At 45.6% G+C, this 25,966-nt stretch overlaps 8 non-coding genes and 3 pseudogenes across 8 annotated transcripts; all 11 read right to left on the bottom strand.

Moving 5' to 3' along the window:
- Positions 1-483: 483 nt before the first annotated feature.
- Positions 484-693, bottom strand: LOC130304027 (U2 spliceosomal RNA; annotated as a pseudogene).
- A 655-nt stretch (positions 694-1,348) lies between these two features.
- Positions 1,349-1,536, bottom strand: LOC130304033 (U2 spliceosomal RNA). The gene has a single exon (XR_008853860.1). It is a non-coding gene; the product is annotated as a U2 spliceosomal RNA (small nuclear RNA).
- A 2,090-nt stretch (positions 1,537-3,626) lies between these two features.
- LOC130304004 (U2 spliceosomal RNA) lies at positions 3,627-3,817 on the bottom strand. Its single transcript, XR_008853835.1, has one exon. It is a non-coding gene; the product is annotated as a U2 spliceosomal RNA (small nuclear RNA).
- Positions 3,818-5,914: 2,097 nt separating this feature from the next.
- LOC130304003 (U2 spliceosomal RNA) lies at positions 5,915-6,105 on the bottom strand. Its single transcript, XR_008853834.1, has one exon. It is a non-coding gene; the product is annotated as a U2 spliceosomal RNA (small nuclear RNA).
- A 2,076-nt stretch (positions 6,106-8,181) lies between these two features.
- Positions 8,182-8,372, bottom strand: LOC130304002 (U2 spliceosomal RNA). The gene has a single exon (XR_008853833.1). It is a non-coding gene; the product is annotated as a U2 spliceosomal RNA (small nuclear RNA).
- A 2,090-nt stretch (positions 8,373-10,462) lies between these two features.
- Positions 10,463-10,653, bottom strand: LOC130304001 (U2 spliceosomal RNA). The gene has a single exon (XR_008853832.1). It is a non-coding gene; the product is annotated as a U2 spliceosomal RNA (small nuclear RNA).
- Positions 10,654-12,744: 2,091 nt separating this feature from the next.
- On the bottom strand, positions 12,745-12,935 carry LOC130304000 (U2 spliceosomal RNA). The gene has a single exon (XR_008853831.1). It is a non-coding gene; the product is annotated as a U2 spliceosomal RNA (small nuclear RNA).
- Positions 12,936-15,021: 2,086 nt separating this feature from the next.
- Positions 15,022-15,212, bottom strand: LOC130303999 (U2 spliceosomal RNA). Its single transcript, XR_008853830.1, has one exon. It is a non-coding gene; the product is annotated as a U2 spliceosomal RNA (small nuclear RNA).
- Positions 15,213-17,320: 2,108 nt separating this feature from the next.
- LOC130303998 (U2 spliceosomal RNA) lies at positions 17,321-17,511 on the bottom strand. The gene has a single exon (XR_008853829.1). It is a non-coding gene; the product is annotated as a U2 spliceosomal RNA (small nuclear RNA).
- A 2,094-nt stretch (positions 17,512-19,605) lies between these two features.
- LOC130304031 (U2 spliceosomal RNA) lies at positions 19,606-19,809 on the bottom strand (annotated as a pseudogene).
- A 5,026-nt stretch (positions 19,810-24,835) lies between these two features.
- On the bottom strand, positions 24,836-24,968 carry LOC130304034 (U2 spliceosomal RNA; annotated as a pseudogene).
- Between the last annotated feature and the right edge of the window lie 998 nt (positions 24,969-25,966).

The following is a 25,966-nucleotide window of genomic DNA, read 5'->3' as shown; positions in this document are numbered from 1 at the left end:
ACCCCCCCCCCCCCCCCCCCATGTTATGTTACATAGTTACATAGTTAGTACGGTCGAAAAAAGACATATGTCCATCACGTTCAACCAGGGAATTAAGGGGTAGGGGTGTGGCGCGATATTGGGGAAGGGATGAGATTTTATATTTCTTCATAAGCATTAATCTTATTTTGTCAATTAGGAACATTCAGCACCCACCCGCTATCAAGGCAGCTGCCTATCATGTCATGCCCTACCTGCACAGGTGTGCTGGCTACTCAAATGATCCAATTAAGGAGGCCATTTAGTCAGCAGCAGCAGAAGTCCTGTGCCTGGACGCTCCAACAGGGGCCAGACACAAGCAGAAGCAGAAGCAGCAGAAGCAGCAGCAGCACCACCTTTTGTTTTTTGGCTGCAGCAGCAGCAAGGCCCACAGGGCTGGCTAGCTGGCTAGCCAGCAAGCAGGTAGCAATGAAAGTAGGAATCTTTCTTTTTAACCCTGTAAGGGGGTGGTGCACTGTACCCGAAGATACTGCCATATCGGGTCAATGCATAGGGCGACGGAAGCAAGCTTCGAAATCGGCCCCCGTTCTCAAAAATCCATTTAATATATGGTCCCCAGATAGGGGACGTATCAGATATTAAACTGATAAGAACAGATTTTTTATCTAAAGCCGAGGAACGTGCTTTCGATTCACCCAAAGTGCAAGAAAAAGTGCAAACGTGTTACACTAAAAAAACGTGCACAAAGGATGCGGTCTATCGCAAGCCCTTCTCCGATAGGAGAGAGGCCCCCCAACAAACCTTACCCTTCGCCTCCGGACCAAAAGGTACCTGCGAGGTTCCAGGTTCGATGTCCCTTTTCGCCGAAGCTACTAGGGGACCACAAATGCTCCCGGCATCCCCCTTGGCGTTAGCCAAGGTATCTGCCCGCAGAGCCGATTACGGTAGGTACCCTGCAAAAGCAGGAGTACCCGGGGTGTTTGCAGGGAGGTGCGGAACCTAATGGCCACACACACCTCCCCTAGACCGCCAGGAGGGACACCCAGAAGGGCTACCGCATCCTGACCAATCCTGTGAACACACAACACGCAAAAAGTGACACAGTGAGACAAAAAAGAAATAAATAAGTGAATGTGTGCAGATATACTGCCCGGACATCCGGCCGGATCTATAAAAATTTCTCTGATCCTAGCCAGAAGGCCGGGAATCAAGAGGTGAGTGCCACAAGGTGAAGAGATTATGGTGCCCGTGCTTCAACTCAGTGAGTCTATCCTCCCAGTGAGTTTCGGCACCTCGGGGTCACCACTCCCCGAGGCACAAAAGTACCTCGGCTCTAGACCCTCTCAGCCTCATGGCGAGACCCGGAGGGAACAGGTCACATCGGGGCAGCCGTCGAGCTGATTCCTCAGAACCAGCCCCGGAAAGCCCTGGTACACCTGCATCCTCCATGCAGCACCCATCCCCACCAGCCCCATACCGGCGTTACTGTCCACCGGCATGAAAAACTGATAAGAACAGATACTACACTTGATCTTAGCCAAAAGGCCGAGAAGCGATAACCGTGAAAGGGGCGGGCCCAACAAGGTCCCCTTCATGGGCACTATCACTGCTTGCTGTCAGGGAGGCTGCCAGACAATTTTCCATGCACACTCTGGGCTGGGGGGCAGTCAACCACCAGTACACACAGCAGAACCTAAACCCATACCATTATTGCTAAGCAGCAAGACAGGGGCCCATTGCACTCCCACGGGGCCTTTTTAAATGCAATCCATAACCCGGATTTGCCAGGAACCCTTCTTACTCCTCCTACTTGCATGTGACACTGGGCTTAGGATCTGCATAGGAAACACACACACAAGCACACACCTACCTTTGTTGCCTGCAGATGCCTCCTTGGCTGTCCCCAAACGGTATCAAACCAACACCCACGGGAAGCTGTAAGCATAGAGGACATGCCTGCACCCCATTGGACTTACCTGTGTGGGTTAAATCCGGGTTATTTGACAACCTATGGCGGTGATGGTTCTGCTCAGGCAGAGCAGTGCTGATGCTCCTCATAAAGCTGTCGCTGCTGTGAAGGTTCTAGGTGACATCACAAATCCCTTTGGTTACATACACAACAAAGCTGGGTTGTTGTTGTTTACACTCTGCAAGGCCTGTGGAAGTGAGTGACATCATAGCACTGTAGTTCTGAGGGTTCAAGATGGATGCAACAATCTCCTGTTGCTTCTATGAAGGCCGTAATAGACGACATCACCAAACAGCTCCATAGTCACATACACAGCAAAGGAGAGATGTTGTTTACACCTAGTGATGTCAGTGGTATTGAGTGACATCACAGCACAGTGCTAAGGCTCCTGGGCCTGGACACAGCAGCGGCTGCAATATCTCAACGGAGAATACGTTTATATATATGTGTGTGTGTGCGCGTATATATATATATATATATATATATATATATATATATTTCTCCGCCGAAATCACTTTTAAACCCATTTCCACCTTTTTTTCCCTTCTCTTCCTCTTACTTTTTTTTCACGTTTTTTTACGTTTTTCTCCTTTTCGCCTCTTTTCTGGGCGTATTATTCTTCTTTTTCTTCTTTTTTTTCGTCTAATGCATACCCCATCAGTGCAGCAATGCTTATTCAATACCGCCAGCAGATGGAGACACTGGGGGATAATTTTCTAAGGATTTATACTGATTTTTCCTGTCTGAATTTGTCGCACAGAAAGTTGCAGGCCAAATATGTGTGACATTTCTGCGACTTTAGCTTCTAGAGCATTTTTACAACATTATACATAGGTGCTGAATACATAAAAAGCGACTGTTCAGCGACAGACAAGTCGCATCGGCTGAAAGTAGGCCAGAATGTCAGTCCATGTTGGAGCAGGTTTAGATACAGTCTAAAGCATAGATCTCAAAGTCTGTGCACAGAATTTAGCAAGGGCCTCGCACCTTCTGATGCATCAGGTAGGTGCACAATAGCATAGCCTAACCCTCTGTACTTTGGTCTATATTGATGCGGGACATAGACAGCCAGCTGATGACCAATCCATTAGTGCAATGGATGGCTGGAAGCATTTGTCTTTGCCTTTGCAATACCACAGAAGCAATGCATGGTCAATGTACAGCAATGACACACCTGTGTGAACAGCCAGGAGACCCCCCCCCCCCCCCCCCCCCATGTTATGTTACATAGTTACATAGTTAGTACGGTCGAAAAAAGACATATGTCCATCACGTTCAACCAGGGAATTAAGGGGTAGGGGTGTGGCGCGATATTGGGGAAGGGATGAGATTTTATATTTCTTCATAAGCATTAATCTTATTTTGTCAATTAGGAACATTCAGCACCCACCCGCTATCAAGGCAGCTGCCTATCATGTCATGCCCTACCTGCACAGGTGTGCTGGCTACTCAAATGATCCAATTAAGGAGGCCATTTAGTCAGCAGCAGCAGAAGTCCTGTGCCTGGACGCTCCAACAGGGGCCAGACACAAGCAGAAGCAGAAGCAGCAGAAGCAGCAGCAGCACCACCTTTTGTTTTTTGGCTGCAGCAGCAGCAAGGCCCACAGGGCTGGCTAGCTGGCTAGCCAGCAAGCAGGTAGCAATGAAAGTAGGAATCTTTCTTTTTAACCCTGTAAGGGGGTGGTGCACTGTACCCGAAGATACTGCCATATCGGGTCAATGCATAGGGCGACGGAAGCAAGCTTCGAAATCGGCCCCCGTTCTCAAAAATCCATTTAATATATGGTCCCCAGATAGGGGACGTATCAGATATTAAACTGATAAGAACAGATACTACACTTGATCTTAGCCAAAAGGCCGAGAAGCGATAACCGTGAAAGGGGCGGGCCCAACAAGGTCCCCTTCATGGGCACTATCACTGCTTGCTGTCAGGGAGGCTGCCAGACAATTTTCCATGCACACTCTGGGCTGGGGGGCAGTCAACCACCAGTACACACAGCAGAACCTAAACCCATACCATTATTGCTAAGCAGCAAGACAGGGGCCCATTGCACTCCCACGGGGCCTTTTTAAATGCAATCCATAACCCGGATTTGCCAGGAACCCTTCTTACTCCTCCTACTTGCATGTGACACTGGGCTTAGGATCTGCATAGGAAACACACACACAAGCACACACCTACCTTTGTTGCCTGCAGATGCCTCCTTGGCTGTCCCCAAACGGTATCAAACCAACACCCACGGGAAGCTGTAAGCATAGAGGACATGCCTGCACCCCATTGGACTTACCTGTGTGGGTTAAATCCGGGTTATTTGACAACCTATGGCGGTGATGGTTCTGCTCAGGCAGAGCAGTGCTGATGCTCCTCATAAAGCTGTCGCTGCTGTGAAGGTTCTAGGTGACATCACAAATCCCTTTGGTTACATACACAACAAAGCTGGGTTGTTGTTGTTTACACTCTGCAAGGCCTGTGGAAGTGAGTGACATCATAGCACTGTAGTTCTGAGGGTTCAAGATGGATGCAACAATCTCCTGTTGCTTCTATGAAGGCCGTAATAGACGACATCACCAAACAGCTCCATAGTCACATACACAGCAAAGGAGAGATGTTGTTTACACCTAGTGATGTCAGTGGTATTGAGTGACATCACAGCACAGTGCTAAGGCTCCTGGGCCTGGACACAGCAGCGGCTGCAATATCTCAACGGAGAATACGTTTATATCTATGTGTGTGTGTGCGCATATATATATATATATATATATATATATATATATATATATATATATATTTCTCCGCCGAAATCACTTTTAAACCCATTTCCACCTTTTTTTCCCTTCTCTTCCTCTTACTTTTTTTTCACGTTTTTTTACGTTTTTCTCCTTTTCGCCTCTTTTCTGGGCGTATTATTCTTCTTTTTCTTCTTTTTTTTCGTCTAATGCATACCCCATCAGTGCAGCAATGCTTATTCAATACCGCCAGCAGATGGAGACACTGGGGGATAATTTTCTAAGGATTTATACTGATTTTTCCTGTCTGAATTTGTCGCACAGAAAGTTGCAGGCCAAATATGTGTGACATTTCTGCGACTTTAGCTTCTAGAGCATTTTTACAACATTATACATAGGTGCTGAATACATAAAAAGCGACTGTTCAGCGACAGACAAGTCGCATCGGCTGAAAGTAGGCCAGAATGTCAGTCCATGGTTGGAGCAGGTTTAGATACAGTCTAAAGCATAGATCTCAAAGTCTGTGCACAGAATTTAGCAAGGGCCTCGCACCTTCTGATGCATCAGGTAGGTGCACAATAGCATAGCCTAACCCTCTGTACTTTGGTCTATATTGATGCGGGACATAGACAGCCAGCTGATGACCAATCCATTAGTGCAATGGATGGCTGGAAGCATTTGTCTTTGCCTTTGCAATACCACAGAAGCAATGCATGGTCAATGTACAGCAATGACACACCTGTGTGAACAGCAAGGAGACCCCCCCCCCCCCCCCCATGTTATGTTACATAGTTACATAGTTAGTACGGTCGAAAAAAGACATATGTCCATCACGTTCAACCAGGGAATTAAGGGGTAGGGGTGTGGCGCGATATTGGGGAAGGGATGAGATTTTATATTTCTTCATAAGCATTAATCTTATTTTGTCAATTAGGAACATTCAGCACCCACCCGCTATCAAGGCAGCTGCCTATCATGTCATGCCCTACCTGCACAGGTGTGCTGGCTACTCAAATGATCCAATTAAGGAGGCCATTTAGTCAGCAGCAGCAGAAGTCCTGTGCCTGGACGCTCCAACAGGGGCCAGACACAAGCAGAAGCAGAAGCAGCAGAAGCAGCAGCAGCACCACCTTTTGTTTTTTGGCTGCAGCAGCAGCAAGGCCCACAGGGCTGGCTAGCTGGCTAGCCAGCAAGCAGGTAGCAATGAAAGTAGGAATCTTTCTTTTTAACCCTGTAAGGGGGTGGTGCACTGTACCCGAAGATACTGCCATATCGGGTCAATGCATAGGGCGACGGAAGCAAGCTTCGAAATCGGCCCCCGTTCTCAAAAATCCATTTAATATATGGTCCCCAGATAGGGGACGTATCAGATATTAAACTGATAAGAACAGATACTACACTTGATCTTAGCCAAAAGGCCGAGAAGCGATAACCGTGAAAGGGGCGGGCCCAACAAGGTCCCCTTCATGGGCACTATCACTGCTTGCTGTCAGGGAGGCTGCCAGACAATTTTCCATGCACACTCTGGGCTGGGGGGCAGTCAACCACCAGTACACACAGCAGAACCTAAACCCATACCATTATTGCTAAGCAGCAAGACAGGGGCCCATTGCACTCCCACGGGGCCTTTTTAAATGCAATCCATAACCCGGATTTGCCAGGAACCCTTCTTACTCCTCCTACTTGCATGTGACACTGGGCTTAGGATCTGCATAGGAAACACACACACAAGCACACACCTACCTTTGTTGCCTGCAGATGCCTCCTTGGCTGTCCCCAAACGGTATCAAACCAACACCCACGGGAAGCTGTAAGCATAGAGGACATGCCTGCACCCCATTGGACTTACCTGTGTGGGTTAAATCCGGGTTATTTGACAACCTATGGCGGTGATGGTTCTGCTCAGGCAGAGCAGTGCTGATGCTCCTCATAAAGCTGTCGCTGCTGTGAAGGTTCTAGGTGACATCACAAATCCCTTTGGTTACATACACAACAAAGCTGGGTTGTTGTTGTTTACACTCTGCAAGGCCTGTGGAAGTGAGTGACATCATAGCACTGTAGTTCTGAGGGTTCAAGATGGATGCAACAATCTCCTGTTGCTTCTATGAAGGCCGTAATAGACGACATCACCAAACAGCTCCATAGTCACATACACAGCAAAGGAGAGATGTTGTTTACACCTAGTGATGTCAGTGGTATTGAGTGACATCACAGCACAGTGCTAAGGCTCCTGGGCCTGGACACAGCAGCGGCTGCAATATCTCAACGGAGAATACGTTTATATCTATGTGTGTGTGTGCGCATATATATATATATATATATATATATATATATATATATATATTCTCCGCCGAAATCACTTTTAAACCCATTTCCACCTTTTTTTCCCTTCTCTTCCTCTTACTTTTTTTTCACGTTTTTTTACGTTTTTCTCCTTTTCGCCTCTTTTCTGGGCGTATTATTCTTCTTTTTCTTCTTTTTTTTCGTCTAATGCATACCCCATCAGTGCAGCAATGCTTATTCAATACCGCCAGCAGATGGAGACACTGGGGGATAATTTTCTAAGGATTTATACTGATTTTTCCTGTCTGAATTTGTCGCACAGAAAGTTGCAGGCCAAATATGTGTGACATTTCTGCGACTTTAGCTTCTAGAGCATTTTTACAACATTATACATAGGTGCTGAATACATAAAAAGCGACTGTTCAGCGACAGACAAGTCGCATCGGCTGAAAGTAGGCCAGAATGTCAGTCCATGTTGGAGCAGGTTTAGATACAGTCTAAAGCATAGATCTCAAAGTCTGTGCACAGAATTTAGCAAGGGCCTCGCACCTTCTGATGCATCAGGTAGGTGCACAATAGCATAGCCTAACCCTCTGTACTTTGGTCTATATTGATGCGGGACATAGACAGCCAGCTGATGACCAATCCATTAGTGCAATGGATGGCTGGAAGCATTTGTCTTTGCCTTTGCAATACCACAGAAGCAATGCATGGTCAATGTACAGCAATGACACACCTGTGTGAACAGCCAGGAGACCCCCCCCCCCCCCCCCCCATGTTATGTTACATAGTTACATAGTTAGTACGGTCGAAAAAAGACATATGTCCATCACGTTCAACCAGGGAATTAAGGGGTAGGGGTGTGGCGCGATATTGGGGAAGGGATGAGATTTTATATTTCTTCATAAGCATTAATCTTATTTTGTCAATTAGGAACATTCAGCACCCACCCGCTATCAAGGCAGCTGCCTATCATGTCATGCCCTACCTGCACAGGTGTGCTGGCTACTCAAATGATCCAATTAAGGAGGCCATTTAGTCAGCAGCAGCAGAAGTCCTGTGCCTGGACGCTCCAACAGGGGCCAGACACAAGCAGAAGCAGAAGCAGCACCACCTTTTGTTTTTTGGCTGCAGCAGCAGCAAGGCCCACAGGGCTGGCTAGCTGGCTAGCCAGCAAGCAGGTAGCAATGAAAGTAGGAATCTTTCTTTTTAACCCTGTAAGGGGGTGGTGCACTGTACCCGAAGATACTGCCATATCGGGTCAATGCATAGGGCGACGGAAGCAAGCTTCGAAATCGGCCCCCGTTCTCAAAAATCCATTTAATATATGGTCCCCAGATAGGGGACGTATCAGATATTAAACTGATAAGAACAGATACTACACTTGATCTTAGCCAAAAGGCCGAGAAGCGATAACCGTGAAAGGGGCGGGCCCAACAAGGTCCCCTTCATGGGCACTATCACTGCTTGCTGTCAGGGAGGCTGCCAGACAATTTTCCATGCACACTCTGGGCTGGGGGGCAGTCAACCACCAGTACACACAGCAGAACCTAAACCCATACCATTATTGCTAAGCAGCAAGACAGGGGCCCATTGCACTCCCACGGGGCCTTTTTAAATGCAATCCATAACCCGGATTTGCCAGGAACCCTTCTTACTCCTCCTACTTGCATGTGACACTGGGCTTAGGATCTGCATAGGAAACACACACACAAGCACACACCTACCTTTGTTGCCTGCAGATGCCTCCTTGGCTGTCCCCAAACGGTATCAAACCAACACCCACGGGAAGCTGTAAGCATAGAGGACATGCCTGCACCCCATTGGACTTACCTGTGTGGGTTAAATCCGGGTTATTTGACAACCTATGGCGGTGATGGTTCTGCTCAGGCAGAGCAGTGCTGATGCTCCTCATAAAGCTGTCGCTGCTGTGAAGGTTCTAGGTGACATCACAAATCCCTTTGGTTACATACACAACAAAGCTGGGTTGTTGTTGTTTACACTCTGCAAGGCCTGTGGAAGTGAGTGACATCATAGCACTGTAGTTCTGAGGGTTCAAGATGGATGCAACAATCTCCTGTTGCTTCTATGAAGGCCGTAATAGACGACATCACCAAACAGCTCCATAGTCACATACACAGCAAAGGAGAGATGTTGTTTACACCTAGTGATGTCAGTGGTATTGAGTGACATCACAGCACAGTGCTAAGGCTCCTGGGCCTGGACACAGCAGCGGCTGCAATATCTCAACGGAGAATACGTTTATATCTATGTGTGTGTGTGCGCATATATATATATATATATATATATATATATATATATATATATTTCTCCGCCGAAATCACTTTTAAACCCATTTCCACCTTTTTTTCCCTTCTCTTCCTCTTACTTTTTTTTCACGTTTTTTTACGTTTTTCTCCTTTTCGCCTCTTTTCTGGGCGTATTATTCTTCTTTTTCTTCTTTTTTTTCGTCTAATGCATACCCCATCAGTGCAGCAATGCTTATTCAATACCGCCAGCAGATGGAGACACTGGGGGATAATTTTCTAAGGATTTATACTGATTTTTCCTGTCTGAATTTGTCGCACAGAAAGTTGCAGGCCAAATATGTGTGACATTTCTGCGACTTTAGCTTCTAGAGCATTTTTACAACATTATACATAGGTGCTGAATACATAAAAAGCGACTGTTCAGCGACAGACAAGTCGCATCGGCTGAAAGTAGGCCAGAATGTCAGTCCATGTTGGAGCAGGTTTAGATACAGTCTAAAGCATAGATCTCAAAGTCTGTGCACAGAATTTAGCAAGGGCCTCGCACCTTCTGATGCATCAGGTAGGTGCACAATAGCATAGCCTAACCCTCTGTACTTTGGTCTATATTGATGCGGGACATAGACAGCCAGCTGATGACCAATCCATTAGTGCAATGGATGGCTGGAAGCATTTGTCTTTGCCTTTGCAATACCACAGAAGCAATGCATGGTCAATGTACAGCAATGACACACCTGTGTGAACAGCCAGGAGACCCCCCCCCCCCCCCCCATGTTATGTTACATAGTTACATAGTTAGTACGGTCGAAAAAAGACATATGTCCATCACGTTCAACCAGGGAATTAAGGGGTAGGGGTGTGGCGCGATATTGGGGAAGGGATGAGATTTTATATTTCTTCATAAGCATTAATCTTATTTTGTCAATTAGGAACATTCAGCACCCACCCGCTATCAAGGCAGCTGCCTATCATGTCATGCCCTACCTGCACAGGTGTGCTGGCTACTCAAATGATCCAATTAAGGAGGCCATTTAGTCAGCAGCAGCAGAAGTCCTGTGCCTGGACGCTCCAACAGGGGCCAGACACAAGCAGAAGCAGAAGCAGCAGAAGCAGCAGCAGCACCACCTTTTGTTTTTTGGCTGCAGCAGCAGCAAGGCCCACAGGGCTGGCTAGCTGGCTAGCCAGCAAGCAGGTAGCAATGAAAGTAGGAATCTTTCTTTTTAACCCTGTAAGGGGGTGGTGCACTGTACCCGAAGATACTGCCATATCGGGTCAATGCATAGGGCGACGGAAGCAAGCTTCGAAATCGGCCCCCGTTCTCAAAAATCCATTTAATATATGGTCCCCAGATAGGGGACGTATCAGATATTAAACTGATAAGAACAGATACTACACTTGATCTTAGCCAAAAGGCCGAGAAGCGATAACCGTGAAAGGGGCGGGCCCAACAAGGTCCCCTTCATGGGCACTATCACTGCTTGCTGTCAGGGAGGCTGCCAGACAATTTTCCATGCACACTCTGGGCTGGGGGGCAGTCAACCACCAGTACACACAGCAGAACCTAAACCCATACCATTATTGCTAAGCAGCAAGACAGGGGCCCATTGCACTCCCACGGGGCCTTTTTAAATGCAATCCATAACCCGGATTTGCCAGGAACCCTTCTTACTCCTCCTACTTGCATGTGACACTGGGCTTAGGATCTGCATAGGAAACACACACACAAGCACACACCTACCTTTGTTGCCTGCAGATGCCTCCTTGGCTGTCCCCAAACGGTATCAAACCAACACCCACGGGAAGCTGTAAGCATAGAGGACATGCCTGCACCCCATTGGACTTACCTGTGTGGGTTAAATCCGGGTTATTTGACAACCTATGGCGGTGATGGTTCTGCTCAGGCAGAGCAGTGCTGATGCTCCTCATAAAGCTGTCGCTGCTGTGAAGGTTCTAGGTGACATCACAAATCCCTTTGGTTACATACACAACAAAGCTGGGTTGTTGTTGTTTACACTCTGCAAGGCCTGTGGAAGTGAGTGACATCATAGCACTGTAGTTCTGAGGGTTCAAGATGGATGCAACAATCTCCTGTTGCTTCTATGAAGGCCGTAATAGACGACATCACCAAACAGCTCCATAGTCACATACACAGCAAAGGAGAGATGTTGTTTACACCTAGTGATGTCAGTGGTATTGAGTGACATCACAGCACAGTGCTAAGGCTCCTGGGCCTGGACACAGCAGCGGCTGCAATATCTCAACGGAGAATACGTTTATATCTATGTGTGTGTGTGCGCATATATATATATATATATATATATATATATATATATATATATATATATATTTCTCCGCCGAAATCACTTTTAAACCCATTTCCACCTTTTTTTCCCTTCTCTTCCTCTTACTTTTTTTTCACGTTTTTTTACGTTTTTCTCCTTTTCGCCTCTTTTCTGGGCGTATTATTCTTCTTTTTCTTCTTTTTTTTCGTCTAATGCATACCCCATCAGTGCAGCAATGCTTATTCAATACCGCCAGCAGATGGAGACACTGGGGGATAATTTTCTAAGGATTTATACTGATTTTTCCTGTCTGAATTTGTCGCACAGAAAGTTGCAGGCCAAATATGTGTGACATTTCTGCGACTTTAGCTTCTAGAGCATTTTTACAACATTATACATAGGTGCTGAATACATAAAAAGCGACTGTTCAGCGACAGACAAGTCGCATCGGCTGAAAGTAGGCCAGAATGTCAGTCCATGTTGGAGCAGGTTTAGATACAGTCTAAAGCATAGATCTCAAAGTCTGTGCACAGAATTTAGCAAGGGCCTCGCACCTTCTGATGCATCAGGTAGGTGCACAATAGCATAGCCTAACCCTCTGTACTTTGGTCTATATTGATGCGGGACATAGACAGCCAGCTGATGACCAATCCATTAGTGCAATGGATGGCTGGAAGCATTTGTCTTTGCCTTTGCAATACCACAGAAGCAATGCATGGTCAATGTACAGCAATGACACACCTGTGTGAACAGCCAGGAGACCCCCCCATGTTATGTTACATAGTTACATAGTTAGTACGGTCGAAAAAAGACATATGTCCATCACGTTCAACCAGGGAATTAAGGGGTAGGGGTGTGGCGCGATATTGGGGAAGGGATGAGATTTTATATTTCTTCATAAGCATTAATCTTATTTTGTCAATTAGGAACATTCAGCACCCACCCGCTATCAAGGCAGCTGCCTATCATGTCATGCCCTACCTGCACAGGTGTGCTGGCTACTCAAATGATCCAATTAAGGAGGCCATTTAGTCAGCAGCAGCAGAAGTCCTGTGCCTGGACGCTCCAACAGGGGCCAGACACAAGCAGAAGCAGAAGCAGCAGAAGCAGCAGCAGCAGCACCACCTTTTGTTTTTTGGCTGCAGCAGCAGCAAGGCCCACAGGGCTGGCTAGCTGGCTAGCCAGCAAGCAGGTAGCAATGAAAGTAGGAATCTTTCTTTTTAACCCTGTAAGGGGGTGGTGCACTGTACCCGAAGATACTGCCATATCGGGTCAATGCATAGGGCGACGGAAGCAAGCTTCGAAATCGGCCCCCGTTCTCAAAAATCCATTTAATATATGGTCCCCAGATAGGGGACGTATCAGATATTAAACTGATAAGAACAGATACTACACTTGATCTTAGCCAAAAGGCCGAGAAGCGATAACCGTGAAAGGGGCGGGCCCAACAAGGTCCCCTTCATGGGCACTATCACTGCTTGCTGTCAGGGAGGCTGCCAGACAATTTTCCATGCACACTCTGGGCTGGGGGGCAGTCAACCACCAGTACACACAGCAGAACCTAAACCCATACCATTATTGCTAAGCAGCAAGACAGGGGCCCATTGCACTCCCACGGGGCCTTTTTAAATGCAATCCATAACCCGGATTTGCCAGGAACCCTTCTTACTCCTCCTACTTGCATGTGACACTGGGCTTAGGATCTGCATAGGAAACACACACACAAGCACACACCTACCTTTGTTGCCTGCAGATGCCTCCTTGGCTGTCCCCAAACGGTATCAAACCAACACCCACGGGAAGCTGTAAGCATAGAGGACATGCCTGCACCCCATTGGACTTACCTGTGTGGGTTAAATCCGGGTTATTTGACAACCTATGGCGGTGATGGTTCTGCTCAGGCAGAGCAGTGCTGATGCTCCTCATAAAGCTGTCGCTGCTGTGAAGGTTCTAGGTGACATCACAAATCCCTTTGGTTACATACACAACAAAGCTGGGTTGTTGTTGTTTACACTCTGCAAGGCCTGTGGAAGTGAGTGACATCATAGCACTGTAGTTCTGAGGGTTCAAGATGGATGCAACAATCTCCTGTTGCTTCTATGAAGGCCGTAATAGACGACATCACCAAACAGCTCCATAGTCACATACACAGCAAAGGAGAGATGTTGTTTACACCTAGTGATGTCAGTGGTATTGAGTGACATCACAGCACAGTGCTAAGGCTCCTGGGCCTGGACACAGCAGCGGCTGCAATATCTCAACGGAGAATACGTTTATATCTATGTGTGTGTGTGCGCATATATATATATATATATATATATATATATATATATATATATATATATTTCTCCGCCGAAATCACTTTTAAACCCATTTCCACCTTTTTTTCCCTTCTCTTCCTCTTACTTTTTTTTCACGTTTTTTTACGTTTTTCTCCTTTTCGCCTCTTTTCTGGGCGTATTATTCTTCTTTTTCTTCTTTTTTTTCGTCTAATGCATACCCCATCAGTGCAGCAATGCTTATTCAATACCGCCAGCAGATGGAGACACTGGGGGATAATTTTCTAAGGATTTATACTGATTTTTCCTGTCTGAATTTGTCGCACAGAAAGTTGCAGGCCAAATATGTGTGACATTTCTGCGACTTTAGCTTCTAGAGCATTTTTACAACATTATACATAGGTGCTGAATACATAAAAAGCGACTGTTCAGCGACAGACAAGTCGCATCGGCTGAAAGTAGGCCAGAATGTCAGTCCATGTTGGAGCAGGTTTAGATACAGTCTAAAGCATAGATCTCAAAGTCTGTGCACAGAATTTAGCAAGGGCCTCGCACCTTCTGATGCATCAGGTAGGTGCACAATAGCATAGCCTAACCCTCTGTACTTTGGTCTATATTGATGCGGGACATAGACAGCCAGCTGATGACCAATCCATTAGTGCAATGGATGGCTGGAAGCATTTGTCTTTGCCTTTGCAATACCACAGAAGCAATGCATGGTCAATGTACAGCAATGACACACCTGTGTGAACAGCCAGGAGACCCCCCCATGTTATGTTATATAGTTACATAGTTAGTACGGTCGAAAAAAGACATATGTCCATCACGTTCAACCAGGGAATTAAGGGGTAGGGGTGTGGCGCGATATTGGGGAAGGGATGAGATTTTATATTTCTTCATAAGCATTAATCTTATTTTGTCAATTAGGAACATTCAGCACCCACCCGCTATCAAGGCAGCTGCCTATCATGTCATGCCCTACCTGCACAGGTGTGCTGGCTACTCAAATGATCCAATTAAGGAGGCCATTTAGTCAGCAGCAGCAGAAGTCCTGTGCCTGGACGCTCCAACAGGGGCCAGACACAAGCAGAAGCAGAAGCAGCAGAAGCAGCAGCAGCACCACCTTTTGTTTTTTGGCTGCAGCAGCAGCAAGGCCCACAGGGCTGGCTAGCTGGCTAGCCAGCAAGCAGGTAGCAATGAAAGTAGGAATCTTTCTTTTTAACCCTGTAAGGGGGTGGTGCACTGTACCCGAAGATACTGCCATATCGGGTCAATGCATAGGGCGACGGAAGCAAGCTTCGAAATCGGCCCCCGTTCTCAAAAATCCATTTAATATATGGTCCCCAGATAGGGGACGTATCAGATATTAAACTGATAAGAACAGATACTACACTTGATCTTAGCCAAAAGGCCGAGAAGCGATAACCGTGAAAGGGGCGGGCCCAACAAGGTCCCCTTCATGGGCACTATCACTGCTTGCTGTCAGGGAGGCTGCCAGACAATTTTCCATGCACACTCTGGGCTGGGGGGCAGTCAACCACCAGTACACACAGCAGAACCTAAACCCATACCATTATTGCTAAGCAGCAAGACAGGGGCCCATTGCACTCCCACGGGGCCTTTTTAAATGCAATCCATAACCCGGATTTGCCAGGAACCCTTCTTACTCCTCCTACTTGCATGTGACACTGGGCTTAGGATCTGCATAGGAAACACACACACCACAAGCACACACCTACCTTTGTTGCCTGCAGATGCCTCCTTGGCTGTCCCCAAACGGTATCAAACCAACACCCACGGGAAGCTGTAAGCATAGAGGACATGCCTGCACCCCATTGGACTTACCTGTGTGGGTTAAATCCGGGTTATTTGACAACCTATGGCGGTGATGGTTCTGCTCAGGCAGAGCAATGCTGATGCTCCTCATAAAGCTGTCGCTGCTGTGAAGGTTCTAGGTGACATCACAAATCCCTTTGGTTACATACACAACAAAGCTGGGTTGTTGTTGTTTACACTCTGCAAGGCCTGTGGAAGTGAGTGACATCATAGCACTGTAGTTCTGAGGGTTCAAGATGGATGCAACAATCTCCTGTTGCTTCTATGAAGGCCGTAATAGACGACATCACCAAACAGCTCCATAGTCACATACACAGCAAAGGAGAGATGTTGTTTACACCTAGTGATGTCAGTGGTATTGAGTGACATCACAGCACAGTGCTAAGGCTCCTGGGCCTGGACACAGCAGCGGCTGCAATATCTCAACGGAGAATACGTTTATATCTATGTGTGTGTGTGCGCATATATATATATATATATATATATATATATATATATATATATATATATATTTCTCCGCCGAAATCACTTTTAAACCCATTTCCACCTTTTTTTCCCTTCTCTTCCTCTTACTTTTTTTTCACGTTTTTTTACGTTTTTCTCCTTTTCGCCTCTTTTCTGGGCGTATTATTCTTCTTTTTCTTCTTTTTTTTCGTCTAATGCATACCCCATCAGTGCAGCAATGCTTATTCAATACCGCCAGCAGATGGAGACACTGGGGGATAATTTTCTAAGGATTTATACTGATTTTTCCTGTCTGAATTTGTCGCACAGAAAGTTGCAGGCCAAATATGTGTGACATTTCTGCGACTTTAGCTTCTAGAGCATTTTTACAACATTATACATAGGTGCTGAATACATAAAAAGCGACTGTTCAGCGACAGACAAGTCGCATCGGCTGAAAGTAGGCCAGAATGTCAGTCCATGTTGGAGCAGGTTTAGATACAGTCTAAAGCATAGATCTCAAAGTCTGTGCACAGAATTTAGCAAGGGCCTCGCACCTTCTGATGCATCAGGTAGGTGCACAATAGCATAGCCTAACCCTCTGTACTTTGGTCTATATTGATGCGGGACATAGACAGCCAGCTGATGACCAATCCATTAGTGCAATGGATGGCTGGAAGCATTTGTCTTTGCCTTTGCAATACCACAGAAGCAATGCATGGTCAATGTACAGCAATGACACACCTGTGTGAACAGCCAGGAGACCCCCCCCCCCCCCCCCCCATGTTATGTTACATAGTTACATAGTTAGTACGGTCGAAAAAAGACATATGTCCATCACGTTCAACCAGGGAATTAAGGGGTAGGGGTGTGGCGCGATATTGGGGAAGGGATGAGATTTTATATTTCTTCATAAGCATTAATCTTATTTTGTCAATTAGGAACATTCAGCACCCACCCGCTATCAAGGCAGCTGCCTATCATGTCATGCCCTACCTGCACAGGTGTGCTGGCTACTCAAATGATCCAATTAAGGAGGCCATTTAGTCAGCAGCAGCAGAAGTCCTGTGCCTGGACGCTCCAACAGGGGCCAGACACAAGCAGAAGCAGAAGCAGCAGAAGCAGCAGCAGCACCACCTTTTGTTTTTTGGCTGCAGCAGCAGCAAGGCCCACACTGGCTGGCTGGCTAGCTGGCTAGCCAGCAAGCAGGTAGCAATGAAAGTAGGAATCTTTCTTTTTAACCCTGTAAGGGGGTGGTGCACTGTACCCGAAGATACTGCCATATCGGGTCAATGCATAGGGCGACGGAAGCAAGCTTCGAAATCGGCCCCCGTTCTCAAAAATCCATTTAATATATGGTCCCCAGATAGGGGACGTATCAGATATTAAACTGATAAGAACAGATACTACACTTGATCTTAGCCAAAAGGCCGAGAAGCGATAACCGTGAAAGGGGCGGGCCCAACAAGGTCCCCTTCATGGGCACTATCACTGCTTGCTGTCAGGGAGGCTGCCAGACAATTTTCCATGCACACTCTGGGCTGGGGGGCAGTCAACCACCAGTACACACAGCAGAACCTAAACCCATACCATTATTGCTAAGCAGCAAGACAGGGGCCCATTGCACTCCCACGGGGCCTTTTTAAATGCAATCCATAACCCGGATTTGCCAGGAACCCTTCTTACTCCTCCTACTTGCATGTGACACTGGGCTTAGGATCTGCATAGGAAACACACACACAAGCACACACCTACCTTTGTTGCCTGCAGATGCCTCCTTGGCTGTCCCCAAACGGTATCAAACCAACACCCACGGGAAGCTGTAAGCATAGAGGACATGCCTGCACCCCATTGGACTTACCTGTGTGGGTTAAATCCGGGTTATTTGACAACCTATGGCGGTGATGGTTCTGCTCAGGCAGAGCAGTGCTGATGCTCCTCATAAAGCTGTCGCTGCTGTGAAGGTTCTAGGTGACATCACAAATCCCTTTGGTTACATACACAACAAAGCTGGGTTGTTGTTGTTTACACTCTGCAAGGCCTGTGGAAGTGAGTGACATCATAGCACTGTAGTTCTGAGGGTTCAAGATGGATGCAACAATCTCCTGTTGCTTCTATGAAGGCCGTAATAGACGACATCACCAAACAGCTCCATAGTCACATACACAGCAAAGGAGAGATGTTGTTTACACCTAGTGATGTCAGTGGTATTGAGTGACATCACAGCACAGTGCTAAGGCTCCTGGGCCTGGACACAGCAGCGGCTGCAATATCTCAACGGAGAATACGTTTATATCTATGTGTGTGTGTGCGCATATATATATATATATATATATATATATATATATATATATATATATTTCTCCGCCGAAATCACTTTTAAACCCATTTCCACCTTTTTTTCCCTTCTCTTCCTCTTACTTTTTTTTCACGTTTTTTTACGTTTTTCTCCTTTTCGCCTCTTTTCTGGGCGTATTATTCTTCTTTTTCTTCTTTTTTTTCGTCTAATGCATACCCCATCAGTGCAGCAATGCTTATTCAATACCGCCAGCAGATGGAGACACTGGGGGATAATTTTCTAAGGATTTATACTGATTTTTCCTGTCTGAATTTGTCGCACAGAAAGTTGCAGGCCAAATATGTGTGACATTTCTGCGACTTTAGCTTCTAGAGCATTTTTACAACATTATACATAGGTGCTGAATACATAAAAAGCGACTGTTCAGCGACAGACAAGTCGCATCGGCTGAAAGTAGGCCAGAATGTCAGTCCATGTTGGAGCAGGTTTAGATACAGTCTAAAGCATAGATCTCAAAGTCTGTGCACAGAATTTAGCAAGGGCCTCGCACCTTCTGATGCATCAGGTAGGTGCACAATAGCATAGCCTAACCCTCTGTACTTTGGTCTATATTGATGCGGGACATAGACAGCCAGCTGATGACCAATCCATTAGTGCAATGGATGGCTGGAAGCATTTGTCTTTGCCTTTGCAATACCACAGAAGCAATGCATGGTCAATGTACAGCAATGACACACCTGTGTGAACAGCCAGGAGACCCCCCCCCCCCCCCCCATGTTATGTTACATAGTTACATAGTTAGTACGGTCGAAAAAAGACATATGTCCATCACGTTCAACCAGGGAATTAAGGGGTAGGGGTGTGGCGCGATATTGGGGAAGGGATGAGATTTTATATTTCTTCATAAGCATTAATCTTATTTTGTCAATTAGGAACATTCAGCACCCACCCGCTATCAAGGCAGCTGCCTATCATGTCATGCCCTACCTGCACAGGTGTGCTGGCTACTCAAATGATCCAATTAAGGAGGCCATTTAGTCAGCAGCAGCAGAAGTCCTGTGCCTGGACGCTCCAACAGGGGCCAGACACAAGCAGAAGCAGAAGCAGCAGAAGCAGCAGCAGCACCACCTTTTGTTTTTTGGCTGCAGCAGCAGCAAGGCCCACAGGGCTGGCTAGCTGGCTAGCCAGCAAGCAGGTAGCAATGAAAGTAGGAATCTTTCTTTTTAACCCTGTAAGGGGGTGGTGCACTGTACCCGAAGATACTGCCATATCGGGTCAATGCATAGGGCGACGGAAGCAAGCTTCGAAATCGGCCCCCGTTCTCAAAAATCCATTTAATATATGGTCCCCAGATAGGGGACGTATCAGATATTAAACTGATAAGAACAGATTTTTTTTTTAACTTGACTACCCTTACGGGGGCAACTTTATTAAAAATTAAATAATATTAACAAAGTTGTGCAAATATGTCAATAAATACAGTTACATATAAATAACATATTTACAACATATTAAAACATAAAATGGGCACTTGGTGGCTTTACAAGATAGAATTCCATTCTTTTAAAAACCATTTTCTAGATAAAAGCGGAAATCTCTTCTTGTCTAAAAGATAGTACTGGTACATTTCATAAAAACAGATAGATAAAATGTCCTTCACAGATAAAACCTCATGCTTGAACAATAAAATATTCCTGGCCTTCCACAGAGCTGCCTTCACACAGTTTATGATCTTCCATGCAATAGTCTCTTGAGTCCGTGTTGGGCATTCCAGGCAACCATAAAAAACCACTGCAATATTTAAGTCTTTTAGTCCAGTTATCCTTTTTACCAGAGGGAGTATCTTTGTCCATATTTTCTGCGAGTAAAAACAAGTCCATATTAGATGGTGCACGGTCTCCTCTTGTCGGCATCCCTCCCTCGGGCAGGTTGCAGAGTTGGATAATCCTCTTCGGTGCTGGAATGCCCGGCATGGAAGACACTCGTGTGCGCAGCTCCAGGCCAGGTCCTTCTGTGAATTAAAAAGATAATTAATACTCAACATCTTCCAAATCTGTATACACTTCTGTTCGTTAAAATTTTTGATGGGAGTCACGGTACTGGTTTCTTTTATTTCCTTTAGTAGTTTTTTGCTATTGCACAGATCCTGAACACTTTTACCTTTAAAATTATATAAGTTTAAAATTTTTCCTAAAATCATGTATTGAGGGGGTAAATTCAAAGAATAAGGGCAACTTAAAACTGTAGAAAACCAGCCGTTCCTCCGCATAAAATAACCAGTATTAAAACGAACAAAATAAGACCAGTAGCTATCTTTAAAAACAGTAGTAAAACACATGCTAAAAAACTTTATTAAAAGGAAAGCTTTAAAATCTGGAAAATCCTTACCGCCCCTGGAGTTCGGTTTTATCACAATTTGTCTCTTTAATTTTTCGCTCTTAGAACTCCAAAAGAAAGTAAAACAAGCTTTTGTTATTTTCTTTAGAACCATTTCGGGGGGTGGGAAAACCAGACTTAAATACAATAAAATAGGTAAAAGCACCATTTTTGTAATTAAAACCTTCCCTTCCATTGTAAGTTCTCGCATGTTCCACATACATATTTTCTTATTTATTTTTTGAGCCACCAAGTCCCAGCTATTAAAACCATTATTAGACTCGTCAAAGGAGACACCTAAAATCTGCACCGACTCAGACACAGGGACGGGCACATCATACAAAGGCATTCCGCCTATGTTTAAAATGTTACTTTTGTTAAAATTGACTTTAAAACCGGAGGCACAATTAAAATATTGAATCTGTTTTAGCGTCTTCTGAAGCGATGGGGTGTCCCTGCAAAACACCGCAACATCGTCCATGTACCCCACTACCTTCGCCTCTAGTCCCCCTCCTCCTGGCAGGGGGACTCCATGGATCTGCTTATCCTTTCGTATTGTACATAAAAGAGGCTCTATTGCGCAAATGAAGAGTAGTGGGGACAAGGGACACCCCTGCTTCACTCCGGAATTTAAAATCACGCCCTGTGTCTTAAAACCATTTACTAAAATTTTACTAGTACAGTTATCATAAAAAGCTCTAAGAGACAATAAAAAGCCATCAGGTATACCCATTTTCTCTAAAACCTTAAAAAGATAAAAATGTGACACCCTGTCGAAAGCTTTTTCAAAATCTATGGATAAAACCGCCAGCTTTCCTTTTCTTAATTTGGTGTCGCTAATTACATCCTTTAAAAGGTTTAGGTTCTCCCATAAACTCCTCCCAGGCACCCCACAGACTTGGTTTGTATGAATTATTTTATGGATTACGTTCTTTAAGCGGTTAGCACACAGTTTCGCCATTATTTTATAGTCGCAGTTCAGAAGGGTGATTGGTCTCCAGTTTTTGAGTTCCGACCGGTCTCCCTTTTTGAATAGCAGGGAGACATCACCCTTCTTCCATGAGCCTGGGAGGATTTTAGACTTAAAGACTTCCGTAAAAAGGGAGAACAAATCTTCTTTTAAAATACCATAAAAAGTAACATAAAATTCAATGGGTATACCATCCGGCCCAGGCACTTTACCTGTTTTAAAACTCTTGACGGTCTCTAAAATCTCCTGCTCTGAAATATTCTGCAATAAAAAAGACTGTGAGACAGGATCTAAAAAATTGGTGATCTCCTTTAACGAGTCATTCATAAAACATTCATCAATGTGTTTTACATTAAAAAGATCCGCATAAAACTCTTGCACCTTTTTTAAAATACCCTGTACATCATTCACTCCTTCAATGTTTTCTATTAACCTTCTATTTTCATGTATTTTCTTAAAAAAATACCTGGAGCAGGTCTCGTTTTCCTCAAGATGCTGTATTCGAGACCTAAAGATAATTTCTTTTCCTTTCTGCTCCAGGCACTTAGTTATTTCTTTTTTAAGATCATGTACCTCCTTCTCCACCTCCATCCCATGTGCTCTGAATTTGTACAGGGTTTGCAGACGAGTATTTAGGATATTATAAAATTCACGTTTTTCTTTAGCTTTCCTAACCCCAACACGGATAAAAAATTCTTTTATTTTTAGTTTCATTTTTTCCCACCAGATACTGGTGGGAGTGTTGGGGTCTTTAACTCGTCTGCATTCCTTGTAAAAGGTGATAAAATCTGATAAAACCTGCGGATCTTCTAAAAGGGACACGTTTAACTTCCAGGCATTCCTACCAGTTCTCCTTTTAAAATCACTTTTAACTTTAAAATACAATAATTTATGGTCAGAAAAAACATTGGTAAAAAGATCACAGTTAAAAGGCAGTACTTGATAAGAACAAAAAATAAAATCTATCCTGGAGCTACAGCTTGCATTGCTCCAGGTAACACCGTCTTCCTCTGGTACGTTAAAATTACATTTTTTAAAAACATCAGTGAGATTAAAATCTAAAATCAAGTTTTTTAACATAAAAGACGTCTTATCATAGTTCCTACTCACTGCGTTCGAAAAACGGCGTTCTCCCCTTAAAATACAATTAAAATCACCTGATAAAACAAGAGGACTAGAATTGTTAATAAAAAGGGGTAAAATCTCCAACATTTTTATTCTTTCATTCTTATCAGGAGAACCATAAAAATTTAAAAACTGCCATTTAATACCATTAATAAAAGCGCTGACCAATAAAATTCTGCCTGGTAAAATTTCGTTAAAACTCTCAATTAAAACGTTCCCTTTAAAAAGTATGGCGACCCCTGCTGATCTGGACTCATTTGATCCAGACCAGACTGATGGACCGTGCACCCAATCATCTTCATATTCTTTATAATTTAATCTGTGCGGGATGCCACATTCCTGCAGGAAAAGGACGGAAGCAGCAAAAACCGACAAGTAATTAAATAGGGCAACCCTTCTTACTCTGGCGCTCACACTTCTCACGTTCAAGGACAGACCGGACAACTCAGCCATGGGAATGTACAAGAAAACGTCTTACACCTCTGATTCCCCCTCCGAAGCCTCATACCCCCCAAAATCTGACTCAACTGTACGCATAGAGGAAGCAGGAGAGGAGGCACCATCACTCAGCCGACCCCCCTCCTCCATCATGATTGAGGCATAGTTGTTCTCGGGCATCCTGGCAATCAGGGCTCCAGACTCATTGGGTTCTTCCACCTCTTGCCCCTCCATAGGGGTCGGGTGTTCACTTAGTTCCGTCTCTGGTACCTCAGAGACGGTCACCCCTGAAACCTCCTCCTGGCAGGGAGGAGGGGGGGTATCCCCTATGGGGACCTGTGGAGGAACGTCACTTGGGTTCCCTGCATCCGCAGGTACTTCCATCGGCTCCCCCTGGACCGCCTCCGAATAGAGTCTTCTGGAGCCCCTCCGCCTTTTAACCTTCACCTCTCCACCCGGATCATCGCTCTCAGGGGGACCCTGAGCCAGAGGTTGCTGAGGAGCGGATTCGGCCGCCGTCCGCTCCTCTCTTAACCCAGCATGCTCCTGGGGGCCAGTTTTTTCACCACTTGCACGTTTTTTGGCCATCCTCTGCTCTTTAGGGTCCCCTCCTTTTGACTGAGGGGGGTCTTTCTCCTTCTCCATCTCACCGCTTACCTCTTGTGGGGGGGTAATCACTGGCTCTGCTTGCCTCGGCTGGTGTCCCGGTTGCTGTCCTTGCTGCCTCCAGGGTTGCCACTGCTGCTCCGTCCTATGTCTGTGGGGACAAGAGGAGAAAAGGTGACCGAATTGTTGACAGAAATTGCACCTCCCTCCTCTTGTGCATTTCTCTGTCTCGTGCTGTGTGCTACCACATTTTTTGCATGTACTTTCACAGTTTTCTTTTGTGTGTCCATATCTGTGACACTTCCTGCAGTAGCTTGGCATCCCCGCATAAAAGAGGTCGCCACACATATTATTTATTTTAAAACGAGCTGGTGGTAGTTGAATTCCCCCTGGCAATCTGTCATCTTTTTTGCATGTAACCTGAAATCTCCACTTAGATGTCCAGATGCCACAGCTGTTCATGATTTTTCCTCTGCACTCAACCTTACTAAAATAGACTTGTAAAAACAACTCAACATCGTGTAGGTTGGCGAAAGGGGAATACATCTTTACTACCACCAGCTTAATATCGTCTAGAACGTGCTCAATAATCCGGACACCCTGAAGCTTTTTGTCTTTACTCGCAGCAGCTCTGGTAACAAAATCTCTGTGGATGCCATTTTGTGTGAACGTCACATCAAAAATTTTACGCTTCGGGTAGTCCTGGATTGCCAATATCTCGCCCTTCTGTATTCCGAAAACTCCTCCGAGCACGTCCTCTACTACGAATTTCAAATCGTCCGCCCTTTTGGTATCATCCGTGAGAATGACTCTCACGGTGTTTTTGATCCTTGCGTATGCCGGCACAGAACCTGGATCCGGATCATCATCCATGGTTCTAACCTCTCTCCACCCGAAGGTCTTGAGAGGCGATCGCTACTCGTTACCCTGGGACTAGGCCCTCTCCCCAATAGCAACAAGTGGGTGAAGCCCAGGCAATAAACCTGGGCGATCCCACAAGGCCGAGGAGAGGGGTACCCGAGTACCTTCTGACCAGATCTCCTGTATTACTACACTTGATCTTAGCCAAAAGGCCGAGAAGCGATAACCGTGAAAGGGGCGGGCCCAACAAGGTCCCCTTCATGGGCACTATCACTGCTTGCTGTCAGGGAGGCTGCCAGACAATTTTCCATGCACACTCTGGGCTGGGGGGCAGTCAACCACCAGTACACACAGCAGAACCTAAACCCATACCATTATTGCTAAGCAGCAAGACAGGGGCCCATTGCACTCCCACGGGGCCTTTTTAAATGCAATCCATAACCCGGATTTGCCAGGAACCCTTCTTACTCCTCCTACTTGCATGTGACACTGGGCTTAGGATCTGCATAGGAAACACACACACAAGCACACACCTACCTTTGTTGCCTGCAGATGCCTCCTTGGCTGTCCCCAAACGGTATCAAACCAACACCCACGGGAAGCTGTAAGCATAGAGGACATGCCTGCACCCCATTGGACTTACCTGTGTGGGTTAAATCCGGGTTATTTGACAACCTATGGCGGTGATGGTTCTGCTCAGGCAGAGCAGTGCTGATGCTCCTCATAAAGCTGTCGCTGCTGTGAAGGTTCTAGGTGACATCACAAATCCCTTTGGTTACATACACAACAAAGCTGGGTTGTTGTTGTTTACACTCTGCAAGGCCTGTGGAAGTGAGTGACATCATAGCACTGTAGTTCTGAGGGTTCAAGATGGATGCAACAATCTCCTGTTGCTTCTATGAAGGCCATAATAGACGACATCACCAAACAGCTCCATAGTCACATACACAGCAAAGGAGAGATGTTGTTTACACCTAGTGATGTCAGTGGTATTGAGTGACATCACAGCACAGTGCTAAGGCTCCTGGGCCTGGACACAGCAGCGGCTGCAATATCTCAACGGAGAATACGTTTATATCTATGTGTGTGTGTGCGCATATATATATATATATATATATATATATATATATATATATATATATTTCTCCGCCGAAATCACTTTTAAACCCATTTCCACCTTTTTTTCCCTTCTCTTCCTCTTACTTTTTTTTCACGTTTTTTT

Source organism: Hyla sarda, unplaced genomic scaffold (assembly GCF_029499605.1).
Source record: "Hyla sarda isolate aHylSar1 unplaced genomic scaffold, aHylSar1.hap1 scaffold_1255, whole genome shotgun sequence".
Taxonomy (NCBI): domain Eukaryota; kingdom Metazoa; phylum Chordata; class Amphibia; order Anura; family Hylidae; genus Hyla; species Hyla sarda.
The sequence above is the reverse complement of the archived record's forward strand: the minus strand, read 5'-3'. Positions and strand labels throughout refer to the sequence as shown.